The 14,362-nt window shown below is 44.7% G+C and overlaps 1 protein-coding gene across 1 annotated transcript in view; it reads left to right on the top strand.

Moving 5' to 3' along the window:
* Positions 1 to 945: 945 nt before the first annotated feature.
* Positions 946 to 14,362, top strand: part of FRMD4B (FERM domain containing 4B) — a 233,365-nt gene continuing 219,948 nt past the window's right edge. The window contains exon 1 of the mRNA XM_081901464.1: positions 946 to 1,106. The gene's annotated coding sequence lies outside the window, so the exon portion shown is untranslated. The remainder of the gene's footprint in view (positions 1,107 to 14,362) is intronic.

Below are 14,362 nucleotides of genomic sequence, written 5' to 3' on the forward strand. Positions count from 1 at the left end.
TTGAAAAACTTTTTCATATTCTCCAGTGTGCTACCCTACCCGTTGTGGCGGCACGGCGTTGCCGTTCCGTGATTGGACTTACACTACTTGTTGAACAGTTCATTTATCGAGTCTGTATAACGTTTACTGTACATGGTAACTTGTTAAGATAGAGTTGTACATTTATCCACTCCATGTTTACAGTATCTCCAGGCTTTGTCTTGCACATGGCACCTTAGTATGTTTGTTGTTTGAATGGTTATAGCCTATCTCTATTCCAGCTATTATTCTAGTAAATTTGGTTTTATACTTATAAGCCAATTTGTGGTGTTGTTGTTTTGTTGTATTATTATCACTGTCACCACATTTGATACTTGGTGTATATATATATATTTGGGAGTTGTAGTCCAACAATATCTGCGCGGTGGTTGCACCAAATTGCATCGCCGAGGTCTTTGAACTCCAACTCCCAGCATAGCCAATGGTCTGTGATGGCAGGCAACCACGCTGACTCCCACCTGCCTTCGCGTGTGTGACCCGATCCCACTGAAAAGTATCACCGGAGGCCGCCGGAAAGTTGTCTGAGCGCCGCGCTTCTTCCGGACGGTCCAAGTCCTCGCTCAAGCCCGCAACTGGCACGTGGGCGAGGCTCGGGCGAAGGAGGGTGGGGCTGCTCCTCCCTGGCGAGCCTCGGGGAGCCTCTTTGCCTATTCCCTGGGCGGCGTTGCTTTCTGCCAGGCGGCGAGCGCCGTGCGGGACCCTTTCCCGGCCGCTAGAGCCCTCCCTCCCTCCTTCCCTCGCTCCCTCCCTCCCTCCTTCCTTCCCTCTCTGGCGCAGGGCTGTGCCATCTCCGCCGAGCGTGCAGGAGCAGCATCCGCGCTGCCTGGGCAGAGGCGAAGCCGCGGCTGAGCGAGGCGAGGGGGTGGCCCGCGCCAGAGGCGAAGCGCCCGGGAAAGCAGCGCGGCCAGGCTGCGGGAGAGGCTTTCGGCGGCCGGAGCAGCCCGCTTTCTCACGTGCTGCTCCGGAGGAAAGCGAAACTCAGCGGCGCCGGCGGAGTTCCTCCTCCTGCAGCGGGGACAGACGCGTCTCCTGCCCGCGAAGCGAGCAGCCGCGACCAGAGCGCAAAGGTAGGCGCGTTTCCCCCGCTGCAAGAGGGACGCATTGTTGTCTGGTCTTTGGATGCGCACCCCTCCGCGCGTATGGAGAGGGATGGGGTGCCTTGCGCTCTCTCTCCATCTGCAGGAGAGAGAGAGAGAGAGAGAGAGAGAGAGAGAGAGAGAGAGAGAGAGAGAGAGAGAGAGAGAGAGAGAGAGAGAGAGAGGAGCAGGAAGCCGGGAGCCCCAGTAATAGCCATTGTCAGCCGCAACAAGCTGCCCGCTCGACGCTTCCTCGGCTGCGCTCACGCCCAGCAGCGCCAGGAGGGCGGCGTTGGTGCAGAAAGGCTCCCTCGCTCGCCGGCTTGTTTTTCTCCCTCCCTGCCTGGCTGCCAGCGAAAGCTAATCCTCCGGGCTGTTTCCCCCGCGTCTGGGTGTTCCCAGGAACAAAGCTCAGAGACTAGGGCAGGGTGTCTGGCTGCGGGCACCCCGAGGCTACACTCGAGCCCGGCTGGAAGTTTGGGCGTGTGGATTATCATATTATCTGTGGCTTCCCCTCCCTGCCTTTCTCCCCCCCCCCTCCTCCTTTTTCCTTTTGGATCTGTGAAAGCTCTCCTTCCCTCCTTTTTTTTGATTGGCAACGTGCAAAAAACCCAACCACCAAAGCCCACAACCCATGTGCTTTGTTCTTCTGAGCGATCTGTGAAGAGTGACTGGAGAGCGAGCGAGAGATGGGATGTTTCATTGAGCAGCAAAGGAGTTACTTAGCTGCGTGTGGACTCGAGCCCCGAGGCTGGGATTGAAGGAGGACTTAAGCGTAGAATGGAGGCAACTTGTTCAGACCAGCCGGATTCTTTGGTTTGGGGTGGAGGGGTGGGGGCAGGGAGGGGTGAATGAGGACAGATGCGAGGCTTAGAAGGGAATCTCTTCAAGCTGTCAGTTGCTCAACCCACAAGGGGTGTGTTATGATAATACAAGAGTCCAAAGAGGGTTGCAGATTCAGGTGTCTCTCTGTCTCTCATGCACACAGACAGACACTGGCACTGCTTTCAGAGACTTCTCTGGCTGGGAGCTCCTGTCCACGAAGAAGGCAGGAAGAGAGGAACTCCCTTGACAGCTCTCTGGGTGCAAATCTGGGCTCTGGAAGAGTACAGGCGTCTCCCGTTCTAAGAGTTCCAAGCTTTCTAGCATTCATCTGATTTGGGTTTTTTTTGGGGGGGGGGGCTTGTAAAAGGGATGAGAGAGAGAGAGAGAGAGAGAGAGAGAGAGAGAGAGAAGCTCTTCAGGGTTAAATTTCCAAGAACATTCTCTTATCTGTGGGACTTAAGCTCTCTCTTATCGGGAGTAGGAAATGCCCAGAGAGGCTGCTGGTATTTTTGCTCTGAGCTCACAAGTGCTGTAGTGCTGCCCTGCCTTCCCATTGGGGTTTCATTTTGCTGGGAAAGATTAAAGGCCAGAAAGAAAGAAAGAAAGAAAGAAATTGGGGGGTTTGTTTTAAAGAGATTTTGATAGGTGGGTGGATTATATGAGTTTCAGGGTAGTAATGGACTAATCTATCCATTTTAAATTTGCAGTTGGCAAAATATGATGTTTCTGAAGGCAGATACATATTTTATTCTCTGGATGATGCACCCACGTGGTTTCAGTGATAGGCATAATCTTAGGAGAGAGATCCTTTCTGTGTGTGATAGAAAGGAGAATGCCACTTTTTAGGAAGGTGCTTGGCACCTGCAATTTGTATCAACCAGGTGTAGCTGATGTGGTGCCCCCTGGGGGTTGTCAGACAACAGTTCCCCACACCTGTTACTAATGTTTGTATGAAAAACAATCCATTTTTTAAATAAAGTGGTTAATTACACTTTAATTACACTCACAATGTGAATTTTTTTTTTAAAAAAATTAAACTTAATAAATAATTATAACTAAGTTGTGGTTCAGAAAATTCAAGCATTATATTTGGCATTATACACATCGTAGGAAGTTCTGAAAAAGTTGTTTAATAAGGAGTATTTAAACCTGAAAAAACTTCGTAAAACATTTCTACTTGAAGCCTAATAAAAAGTGAAAGATATAACAATCAGGCATCCAACCACCTCCCTTTTCTGTAGCCTGTACAGCAGGTATGGGGGATCTCTGGCTCCAACTTCCATCAGCCCCAGTCAGCATAGCCCAGGGGTCAGGAGTAATAGGGGTTATAGCCCAGCAACATCGGGAGGGCCACAGGTGCTCTACAGAGTGTAGAGAAACTCAAAACCTACACTCCTATGCTGGTTTACTTAGATGTTAACCACTCTGTAATGAAAGACTCCCTATCAGTACAATGTCTATTAGGTTAGCCTCATTGAACTCAATTCAGTTTACTTCCAGGTGTACGCAAGCGTGCAGCATTAGGCTGAAATACTACCGACACTTACTTGGGAGTAAGTCTCATACTGGGACATACTTGTGACTGTATGTGGAGATGGTGCTGCACAAGAATGTTGATTTTAAAAAAGTACTTGATAACCAACTTAGTCAGGAGTACACACATTGTGCCTGCTTAATGTGTAACAAGTGAGTGACTATAAATATGTGGTGCAAGGAAAGTTTATACAGAGAGAGAGAGAGAGACCCTGTCCAGCACAGGCAGGAGGCACTATGAAACACAACGATTAGACAGCTGTAGTAGTCCTCTGACAGCAACGTTTTCCACCTTTTCCCCGAAGGAAGCCAAAGCCCAACTGTGCTGCTGTGTGCTGCTGTGCAAATGGTCGCATGCTATTTCTCTATTACATGCTACGGCTCTGCAGATGCGGAGCAGGTCAAAAAATAAAACCTACCAACTTGAGATCCCGACTTTACTGAAGTTCTGATCTGGCTGGCTTTTTTTGTGGTGTTTGTCATACCGCCTTTCCTTTGTCCGTTTCCTCCCTCAGTTTCCTACAATAGTCCCTCTTCCTGCGTTGTTTTCTGTGTCCATTTCCCCTCTTTTTGCTTTTCTGTGCTATCTCTCTCCTAATCACAAGTGTGGTCATATCACTCTTCAGTATTGCATTCCATAGCTGCTCACCCCAAATTACACATCCTTCACATTTAAACCTATTTAACAACCTTTAATATATATCCTTACAACAAGCCTATGACACTGAGGTCCTCCTTTGAGGGCCTTCTGGCGGTTACCTCACTGCGAGAAGTGAGGTTACAGGGAACCAGGCAGAGGGCCTTCTCGGTAGTGGTGCCCGCCCTGTGGAAATCCTCCCATCAGATGTCAAGGAAATAAACAACCATATAACTTTTAGAAGACATTTGAAGGCAAGCCCTGTACCAGGAAGTTATTAACGTTTGATGTTTTATTATGTTTCTATATTCTGCTGGAAGCTGCCCAGAGTGGCTGGGGAAACCCAGCCAGATGGGCAGGGTATTATTATTATTATTATTATTATTATTATTATTATTATTATTATGGTTTGCCTGAGGGCTAGTAACCACATCAAGTTTCCCCACTGAGTTTCATGGCCAACAGAGATGTCAACCTAGATCCCAGTTCAGCACTTTGACTGCTACATTAGCCCTATTCAGACAAATGTGTGAGGGCAGATACTATGATGAATACAGCCACTGTGGTGAAATACCATAGCCCCTTTGCAACTTGGTGGGGTGTTTACTTATTGGGAAGCATATGAGCACTTGGTAAGCTGGTGGTTGTAGCATCTTGCCAAACAGTGAGGTGGTTGTGTTCCCCCCCCCGCCCATTCCTCCATTTCCTTGGATTTCTGTTCACGCATATACCTGAGGTAAAATTTGCCTCACAACCAGTTTCCCAAATGGTTTCCAAGCTCACAGTGGTGTGTTTCAAATTGGGAAATCATCATTGCCACTCTTTCTGTGACTAGTTTAACTGAAATGTAATTTGTATATGGATTCCTGGATATATGAAAGTGGCATTTGAGTCCAAGAGAGACCTGTAAAAGGGGCTTATAGATTTTTGTTAATTGAGTATTTCATTGGAGTCAAATTTTAATTGCATTTTGGGTTGGAGTCAGAGTGGCAAATAACAAAACAATATCAATAATATATATATGTTTTAAGAATGGCAAGCAAACCAGATATCTTCACACAACTAATAATTTCAAAGTTGCCAGAAACAAGATATTTCAACTTACGACACCATAATTCTGTTAGGCATGCATGCCCCACTTCTGAACAATGGAATGTTTTAGGGGTGCAGGGTTCAGTTTTCTTCAGAAAGAGGTTACATGAAGCTTGTTTCATATTGTAATATTTGAATTTATTTACAAATATACAAGGAGATCCTAGGATAGAGGTCCAGAGCAGTATCACCCCAACAGATACTACTCCTCACTAGATTTAACCCCTCCACCTCAGACAACAAACAAACAGATGAGTCCCCATTAAAAAAGGCAACAGCTGAGTTGATATCTATCAGTTAACACAAGGTGTGCCCCAGCAAGATATGATCAAATCAGTTTCTATAGTCTCTTGCTAATCCTGGATCTTTTACAGTCAGAGCCACAGAGTTAGGGCTTGTCCACATTTCAGCAGTATTTAGCTGTTCATCCATTTCCCCGCCAATCACATTAGACCAGAGTTGTCCACTCCCACATATATTAGAATTTGTTTATGAAGAACAACTTTGGTCTTTCCCATTCACACCAGCAGGTGCTCCATTGTGATTGTCCTGGCCTTCTAATTGGTTGATTCTATTGTGGTAATTAGGTACCAAAAGGGCATGCACATATTGCACACCAATGGCTGCACACCCAGCTTGTTTGTTTGTTTGTTTGTTCTAAATTACCCACCCGAGAAGTGTCAGGCAATTTTAAATTTGCTTGTTCAGTTTTCTGGTTTTGTGCAAATCTGATCAATTTAAGGGGGGGGGGGATTCCTCAGTTTATCCGATTTTGCCTGTATCCGATAAACCCAGATTTACAGGGGACAAGCATCAAGACTGGTGTTGTTTGAGAGTAACATGTGAACTACATAAAATAAATGAGAAGGGCTGCAAAGACACAGTAAATTCCAGTGTGGACAAGCTCCCAATCTTGTTATGAACCAGTAGATTTATAGTGCAATCCTGTGCATGTATACTCAGAAGTAAGTTCCATTGTGTCAAACAGGACTTACTCCCTTGTAAGTGTGTTTAGGACTGCAGCCTTACAGTGTAATCCTCCACATGTCTGCTCAGAACTAAGTCCCATTGAGTACAATGGTACTTGCTCTCAGTATAGGATTGCAGGCTTAAATTCACCTTTTCTTATTTATTTGCAAATATTATTACTAACTTCAAACTGGTTGAATTTGGCAAACTGAACATATTTTAGTTGCCTCATTTTATATTGATGCATAAGCAGATATCTGTGCTGCTCCAAATGTGGGTGTTTTATGACTCGTGTTTTTTTTTTAATTGACTTTTGTTTGTGATTATTTCTAGGCTATGGTAAGCCACTTAGAGATTTTCCTTGAAATATGAAGCAACATATAAATTGCCCACATAATAATAATCACCAGATGATCCATTGCTTTAAGCATGCTTCCGTTTCTCTGCCATTGCCTGAAAATATTAATGTCTTCCAGTGTTTTCCTTCTTCCTCCTTCCTTGTGCTGGTTTCTGCTGAGGGCTTCGGCCAAATGGGAGATTTGGCCAGCAACTCTGGCCTCTCTCACCTAACTGAGCCAGGAGGATTAAGCTTGGTGCGCAGATGAAAAGTGGAGCAAGGCAGATGCGTGATGAATAGAGAGACATTTGCAAACCTTGTTTAAGTCCCCATGGAATGGCTCCCTGCCACTTTGTTCTAATTTAAACTGATAAAGAGAAACGGGGGTACACAATCTGGGTGCTAATTAAACAGAGCATCAGCCAGGCCAGTAATTTAAAATAATCGAAAGCAGAAGCGGAACCAGCTTGTTAGTTGAAGCTTTTTAAAAACAAAACAAAAACAAAAAAAGTATTTGGATAAAATTGTGGCTTCATCTTTTACGGAGATGGCAAGCTTTATGTCTGGACTGTGCCATTCAGTACTGTGCAAGATTGCAGCCTGTGATTCACAGACCACACATGACCGGCCTTTAAGAATGATTAAAATACAGTGGACACTCGGGTTGCGAACATGATCCATGTGGGAGGCACGTTCACAACCTGCAGCGCCGCGTCTGCACACGCGCGGCTCACGATTCAGCGCTTCTTTGCATGCGCAAAGTGTGAATTAGTGCTTCTGCGTGAGCGCTGAAACCCGGAAGTAACCCGTTCTGGTACTTCCAGGTTCGGCGCAGTGCGCAACCCAAAAACGCGCAACCTGAAGTGGCTGTAACCCGAGGTATGACTGTATGGGAATCTTCAAAAGATGCTTCTTAGTTTACTTTCTTACCTTACTTTCCATTGTTTTGATAAGTGTCACAGAAATCCCCTTTCTGCTGGAACCCAAGCAAATAAGAAAACAGCTCCCCCTCGCATGACTTTGCCAAGGTGCTTTCTACTACTGAAAAAGTTGCCTTGAGTTAAACAGAACGACTTGCAGAAGCGTAAACTTAAAAAGAAAAGAAAAAAGTTACTGCTAATACTTAAGAGTGCTGAGGACTCCTGGAAAAAAAGATGACAATTGAGAATGGGACCTGAAAGCACAATGAGATGCTGCGGTTTCAATTATCTTTTTGTGTGTTCCCCCGCCCTGCTTTGTGGCTTCTCCATCCATAATGGTTCCTTGATCTCTTCAGATAAAATACTGTTGTAAGTTGTGAGGAGGAGGAGAGAAATTGTCCGATACGATCTCTCTCCTGATAAATGATTTTGCCAATCACCCTCCCCTAAATTCGCCTCTGTCTACGCTGGGCTGATAGAGCAGTTGGCCAAACTCCTCCAGAGAACCTAGCAGAGCATAATTTTTTACCTTTCCTGGTTTTTCATATTATTGATTTTTAAACCTTCTTCAGCTCAAGCAAAGAAACTTGACACAGACCGTTTATTGCGGAGAATTTACTAACCTAAGCAAATTAGAATGTGTGTTGGTGGGGTCCCTGTACATAACCAAGGGCACTTGCCTGTTTTCCTTGATCTGTTTTTGTTTCAAAAAACTTAATGGCATTTTGAGAAAGAAAGAAAAAACACCACCCCCACCCCCACTGATACTTTAACATTGTCTGGGACAAAAAATACGCACCGTATTTTTCGCTCTATAAGACGCACCAGACCACAAGACACACCTAGTTTTTGGAGGTGGGAAGCAAGAAAAAAAATATTTTGAATCTCAGAAGGCAGAACAACAAGAGGGATCACTGTGCAGTGAAAGCAGCAATCCATCTTGCTTTTCTGGCTTCTGTGATAGCTGCACAGCCTGCATTCGCTCCATAAGACGCACACACATTTCCCCTTACTTTTTAGGAGGGAAAAAGTGAGTCTTACAAAGCAAAAAATATGGTGTCCCAGGGGCAGAAATATCAGTTGATCCTGTGCTTTTTATGTACACAAAGAAAACTGTAAATGGGGAGGGGGCATTTACTATTGTATAAGTGACAACAGCCTAGAACTACATTATGCAATGAAAAGTATGTGTTACCCTATTTGATAAGAAGTTTTTAAAAAAGAGTTAGAGGCATTTATTTGTTCAGATTTATAAATACAGTCATACCTTGGGTTTCAGATGCTTCAGGTTGCGTTTTTTCGGGTTGCGGACCGCCGAAATCTGAAAGTACCGGAATAGGTTACTTATAGGTTTTGGTGGTCGCGCATGCGCAGAAGCGCTAAATCACGCTTTGCACATGTGCAGAAGTGCCGAATTGCAACCCATGTGTGGGCAGATGCTCTGCTGAGGGTTGCGGACGCTGCAGGTTGCGAACATGCATGCCGCATGGATCACATTCGCAACCTGAGCGTCCACTGTAGCTTTAGCACAGAACTATCAATAAAACAGTTTAAATCCACAAAACTCTTAAAAAGTAAGTATATATGCGATAATTATCAACAGAACACATGCTATCAGTAAAGCTTCTAAAACTAGCGTAGATAACTAAATAATATGTTCAGGTGGGCATGATGAGATAAAAATGCTCTTGGCAGTTGTCTGCAACACTCCAGCAAAGGTGCCTGCCTATAGCCAGTACAGTCATACCTCGGATTACACACGCTTCAGGTTGCATTTTTTCGGGTTACAGACCACCGAAACCCGGAAGTACCGGAATGGGTTACTTCCCGGTTTCGGCAGTCGTGCATGTGCAGAAGCGCTAAATCACTTCCTGCTCGGATCACGTTCACAACCCGAGCGTCCACTGTATAGGGCTGCCATTCTACACACACTGGGAGGTGAATTCCAAGGGTTTCTTTCAAGAAGACATGCATAGGATTTCACTTGTTGTTTGTCTCTGGCATCTGCCAACCTGGGTAGCCAGTGTGGCTCGTCTCTCCCCGCCCCATGTTGTTGGAGTCCCACCAGCCAGCATGACTAATGGTCGAGGATAATGAGCCTTATAGTCTAGCAACTTCTAGAGGCCTGCGCTAATCTGTGATCTGTTGCCCCTGGACAAGGAGCTTCTATTTCAACAATCATGGCTTCAATTGTAATTGTGAATGCTGCAAGCCCAGAGAAGCAGGATGTTTGGAACAGGCGCTAAATAAATTGCATCTGTTTGGTTAAAATAAAAATGGCACGCCTGATAAAGTATTAATTTAAAAGGAGAAGGGTGTGGAGAAGATTGTGCATCTCTACTTCCCTGGTTTGTGTATTTTAAAAAAAAATAAACAAGTGCAAGGGAGCGACAAAATTAATTTCCTAGAGATGAAAATGGAAATTGGAACGATGTATCTTCAAGTACTGTGACAAAGCGAGACTTGGCCTCCGCCCAAATACAACCTAATTGAGATTTTTTAATATTGCTTCCTCGGTGCCCTATAACCGCAGGCAGGGAAGTTACAGATTGACTAGGATTACAAAAAAAAGTCATCTCCAAGTGGGTGACTGATAAGTTTGTTTAATTTATATTTTTTGAGATCATTTGCATAATTTCACTACTGTACGGTAAAACACTTTAAAAAAGAAGAAGTTGCTTCATAGGAGGGAATGTCATGGCCAAATTAATTTTATATACAGTTTGTTCAGGAAACCTAATTGGAGCTTTGAGAACAAATATGCCCACTATCAGAGAGAGCTTAGTGAAAAGCAAAGTTATTAGAATCTGGAAACAGGGAAATGATTCAGTTTCCTGGGGCCTCAATCCTAACCACACTTGCATGGGAGGAAGCCCCATTGAATTCAGTAGGATTTACTTTGCAGTAGACAAGGTTAGTATTGAAGTTAAAGCTTCGGGAATGTCCTCAGGACACACCCTCTCTTCCCAGCAATGCCCATGACTGGTCTTTCCCTGTATCCTCCTCAAATGTTTTTGCCAGGCTGCAATGTGTCCTGGCTGGCAATGCTTTTTTCTGGCTTGGATGGAGAGTAGAGAGAGGCATGTACAGACATCATCTTGCTGTACGAAAGTAGGTGTTGCATTCATTTCTCCACTCACTTTTGCCCCTGGCCCTGTCACCCACTGAGATATGGCCCTCAGAAAATTCCCCAAGAGAGATTGTGGCCCTTGGCTTCTTCGCCCTGACTGTAGTTCCAGGTACTGACTCCATTGTAAGGATTTGCACAGTAGAATTGAAGGAATGGTTGTGGGTGAGAGTAGGTATTGTCAACTTCTACAAATCAGGGGAATATCAAAGGTGGTGCCTTTCAGGCTCATTTGTGCCAGATAATCCCATTTTACAAATTAGGCACCAGGGAGACAAAGCCTTTTTCCATGTTAGGATCTATGGTACCTATTAACTGTTTTATTTATAATGTAATTCAATATACACAATTTTTCCATTCATCACAAGGTTTCCCAAACTTGGGCCTCCAGTTGTTTTTGGACTACAGTTCCCATCATCCCTGACCACTGGTTTTGGTGTCTAATGAAAGCTCAGTGGTGTGTACATCTAGAATGATGCTTAAATTTGTCCCTTAGCCCACCCTTGCACTCTTACAAAGCAGTGGTTAAATGTTGCACCATTGTATATAAAAGTCACTTCTGGCTATATATGACCTTGCTTTCTGCACATCACCCACTTTCTTTCTTGGCTTAATACCAGCTGTTGATGAATGCGCCAGATTCTCAATAGGCCCTTTTAAAATAAGTGATGCAAGCAACACGCTTTCACAACATGCTTGTAACTTTATTTGCTTCCTTTTCTGCAAAATCTTGCATTTGGGAGAAGAGGTGGGAGGTGGTTGTGAGTGCTGTACAGCAAACCCTGGGAATGGGGAATGAATGTTTTCCAGCCTCTATTTGCGTAACGTGCCTGTTGCCTTCTTCTTGAAGGGCAAGTGGTTTTTCATATTGAGGATAATCAAGTATGAATCTATTGTGTAGTATACAGTGGGAACTTTTGGATTTCTTCCTAACTATTGCTCTGTTTTAAAAAATACACTGAGTAGGGTGTTGTTGTTTTTGCAGTTCAGTGGCACTCTATTACAATGAGTAAATATACATATAGATATAGATATTGGTGGCTAGAAACCCACATTCAATATCATCACCACCCTGGCAATTTGTAGGGCCTTAGCACTATGGAGCACCAACATAGGGTACCATTACAGAACCTTGGAGAGCTCCAGGCAATCAACAGTGTTCTGACAATTTCTGAGACTGAACCATTTTATTCCTCCAGGGCTAGATTACCTGTCCTAGGCTCTGCCTCTTACCTGAATAGTGGAAGCTCTTAAAAGGGCAGCCCTCTGGCTTGGAGCCTGCCACTCCCAGTCTTGATTAATTTCCCCAAGGCTCACTGACTGCACTGAAAGTGGCAAGGGAATGTGTAGGATTCCTGGTGCCGAAGACAGCTGCTCTTGAAGAGCAGGCTTAGGGATTGTTGACTGTGGAGACATGATTTGGATGTCCTTGGTTCAAGGGCTGTCAGCTTGGGCCCGGCTATGATGTTAATCTTGTTCCCAACACCCACAATTCCCGTGCCATTGACGTGGCTCCTCCTAATCTGGGTTGTAGTAAAAAATCTAGGTTGCTGCTTACAGTGGGGCGGTATGGAGTTGACAGACAGAGTCCATATTTTGGCTCAATCACTTTTATTAGGCAGTCACAGAGGTTTTAGTCCTATGTTGGGTCTTCTCCGCAGCTCTTATGGGGAGGAACGCTAGCATGGATTCCTCTCATTTGGCCCCATCTTATCACATTACCCTGGATCAATGTTGCAGAAGAAAAGGGGTTAATATTAGATGCCGTGTAGTATAATACTTTTAAAGATATAAGCTACAAAACAGAAAGCCTTTAAATTCAAGTCTCATCCAGTCATATGCTTACCGGTCAGCCTTTTATCATGATGTTTCATGTGGCTGGTTTTTATGTTTTCAGTTTCTACTTTATGTTATGAGCTGCCTCAATGTCATTTGGTGGAGAGGTGGAATGCATGTTTTTACAAGCCTTGAGGAGATGAGCCCCCCTTTTAAAACATCAGACTGTGGAACTTCCGGAGGCGGCGCAAAACGGCAATGGCGGTCCTCTTTACTCAGTGAAGAGGGGCTCCGCGAAAAAGGGTCGTCCGCTACGGCGAAGCGGAGACCCATTCAGATAAACCGCAGGCAGAGCGAGCCTGTGGCCGTGGGACTCGGCGGGTGCCAGAAGCCCCCCCAGAAGCGAGGAAGGGACCTCGTAAGAGGCTCCGGATCGTGAACGGGGGAGCGGCGCTGTGAGTTCATCGCTCTTTTCGCGGAAGTGAAGCCGCGCTGCTGTTGCTGATGAGCGCCGACCTTTCTTCTTGAAAAACATCGAAATTGGCTGCAATCTACCCGTGAGTAAGGGGTACCAAAGAACTGATTAAGGATTAATTTAAATTTGTCTATTTCGGCTGAAAACGGGAGGCGAGTAACAGGAAGTCCGCCTTCCGGTCCTGCTAATCAGAGCAAAGCAAAAGAACCCGATGCGGGCTGAAGCGCTAAAAAGAGACTTTGAAAGAAGTAAGAAGGGGCATTAATAGACTGTGTGTTTCTAGAAATTGAAAAGAGTGAAGAAGTAAATTTTTTGGTTCATTGTGTTAGAGAATCCTCCTCCTACTGTGAAGAGATGTGGAATTGAGGGGATAACCGAGTTATTGGACTGCCAGTGTTGTAAAGGAGTACTGTCAGGCTGCTGAAACTTTTTTCTTAACATAAACTGTTGCATTGATGGATACACTATCGCTTTAATACTGTCATTGAAACCTCTCCGTTACCTTGTGGCACTAATTTGAAACAGAACTTTCTGAAAGCCTCCTTTCTGAACTTGGGGACTTCAGTTGAAATAGGAGCTTTGATGGTGGAAAAGAAACTTTCTTTCCTATGAAAAACCCCCCCTAGTGGATTTGCGGAGGCATTGAGGTCTGGGAACTGTATCCTATTGGGATTTTTTGTGGTTTAATTGTTTATACTCTGGGCTTGCCTTTCTCATGGATTGAAAGACTATTTGACCTTGAACAGCAGCTGGGGAATGAGTGGCCCAGCGAAAACAAGAGCAGCTAAAGCTAAGGAAGCTTTAGCTGAGGAAGCTAAAGAAAAGAAAAAAGATAAGAGAGCTGGGCAGCTTGTCCAAACAACCTTGATTCATCATCGTAGATCCTCGGTGCCAACTGTGCTGACGGCGCAGGAGGAAGAAGTTGAAACGCCTGCTACAGAAGAAATGGCAGCTGGAGGAACTGATCCAGTCTTGAAACAAATTTTGGAACAACTGGCACTTCTGAATAAGAAGGTGGACGATCAGTCATCTAAAATTGATAGAGCTACATCTACTATCAGCAAGTTAACAGATCAGGTTTCGCAGCACACTCAGGCTATTGAGAAACTGCAAGGAGCTACGGCGGAGAACTACAAACTAGCTGCGGAAGCCAATCAAAAAGCTGAGCAAGCGTGCAAGAAGGTGGAAAAGATCAAAGGGGAAGTAAGACCTTTGAAAAGACAGGTAGGAGAACAGCAAGCCTACCTGTCAATGGTGGAACTGAAAAGTAAGGAATGTAATCTTAGGCTGAGGGCTGTCCCAGAGTTGGAACAGGGCAACCTAGAGAAATTCTTGACGGAGTTGTTTTCTAAATTTTGGGGGGTTGAAGAAGATAAAGATTTCAGGATTGTGACGGCCTTCAGACTGGGAAGATCGGTTAAGAAAGATAAGTCCAGAGACTGTTTGGTTTGTTTGAGAACAAGAGAGGAAAGAGACAAGATATTAGGCCAACATTTTAAAAAATCCCTGGAAGTTGAAGGCAAAAGGGCAGAAATTTATAGAGACATTCCTAAATA

This window comes from Podarcis melisellensis (genome assembly GCF_964234715.1).
Source record: "Podarcis melisellensis genome assembly, chromosome: 2".
Taxonomy (NCBI): domain Eukaryota; kingdom Metazoa; phylum Chordata; class Lepidosauria; order Squamata; family Lacertidae; genus Podarcis; species Podarcis melisellensis.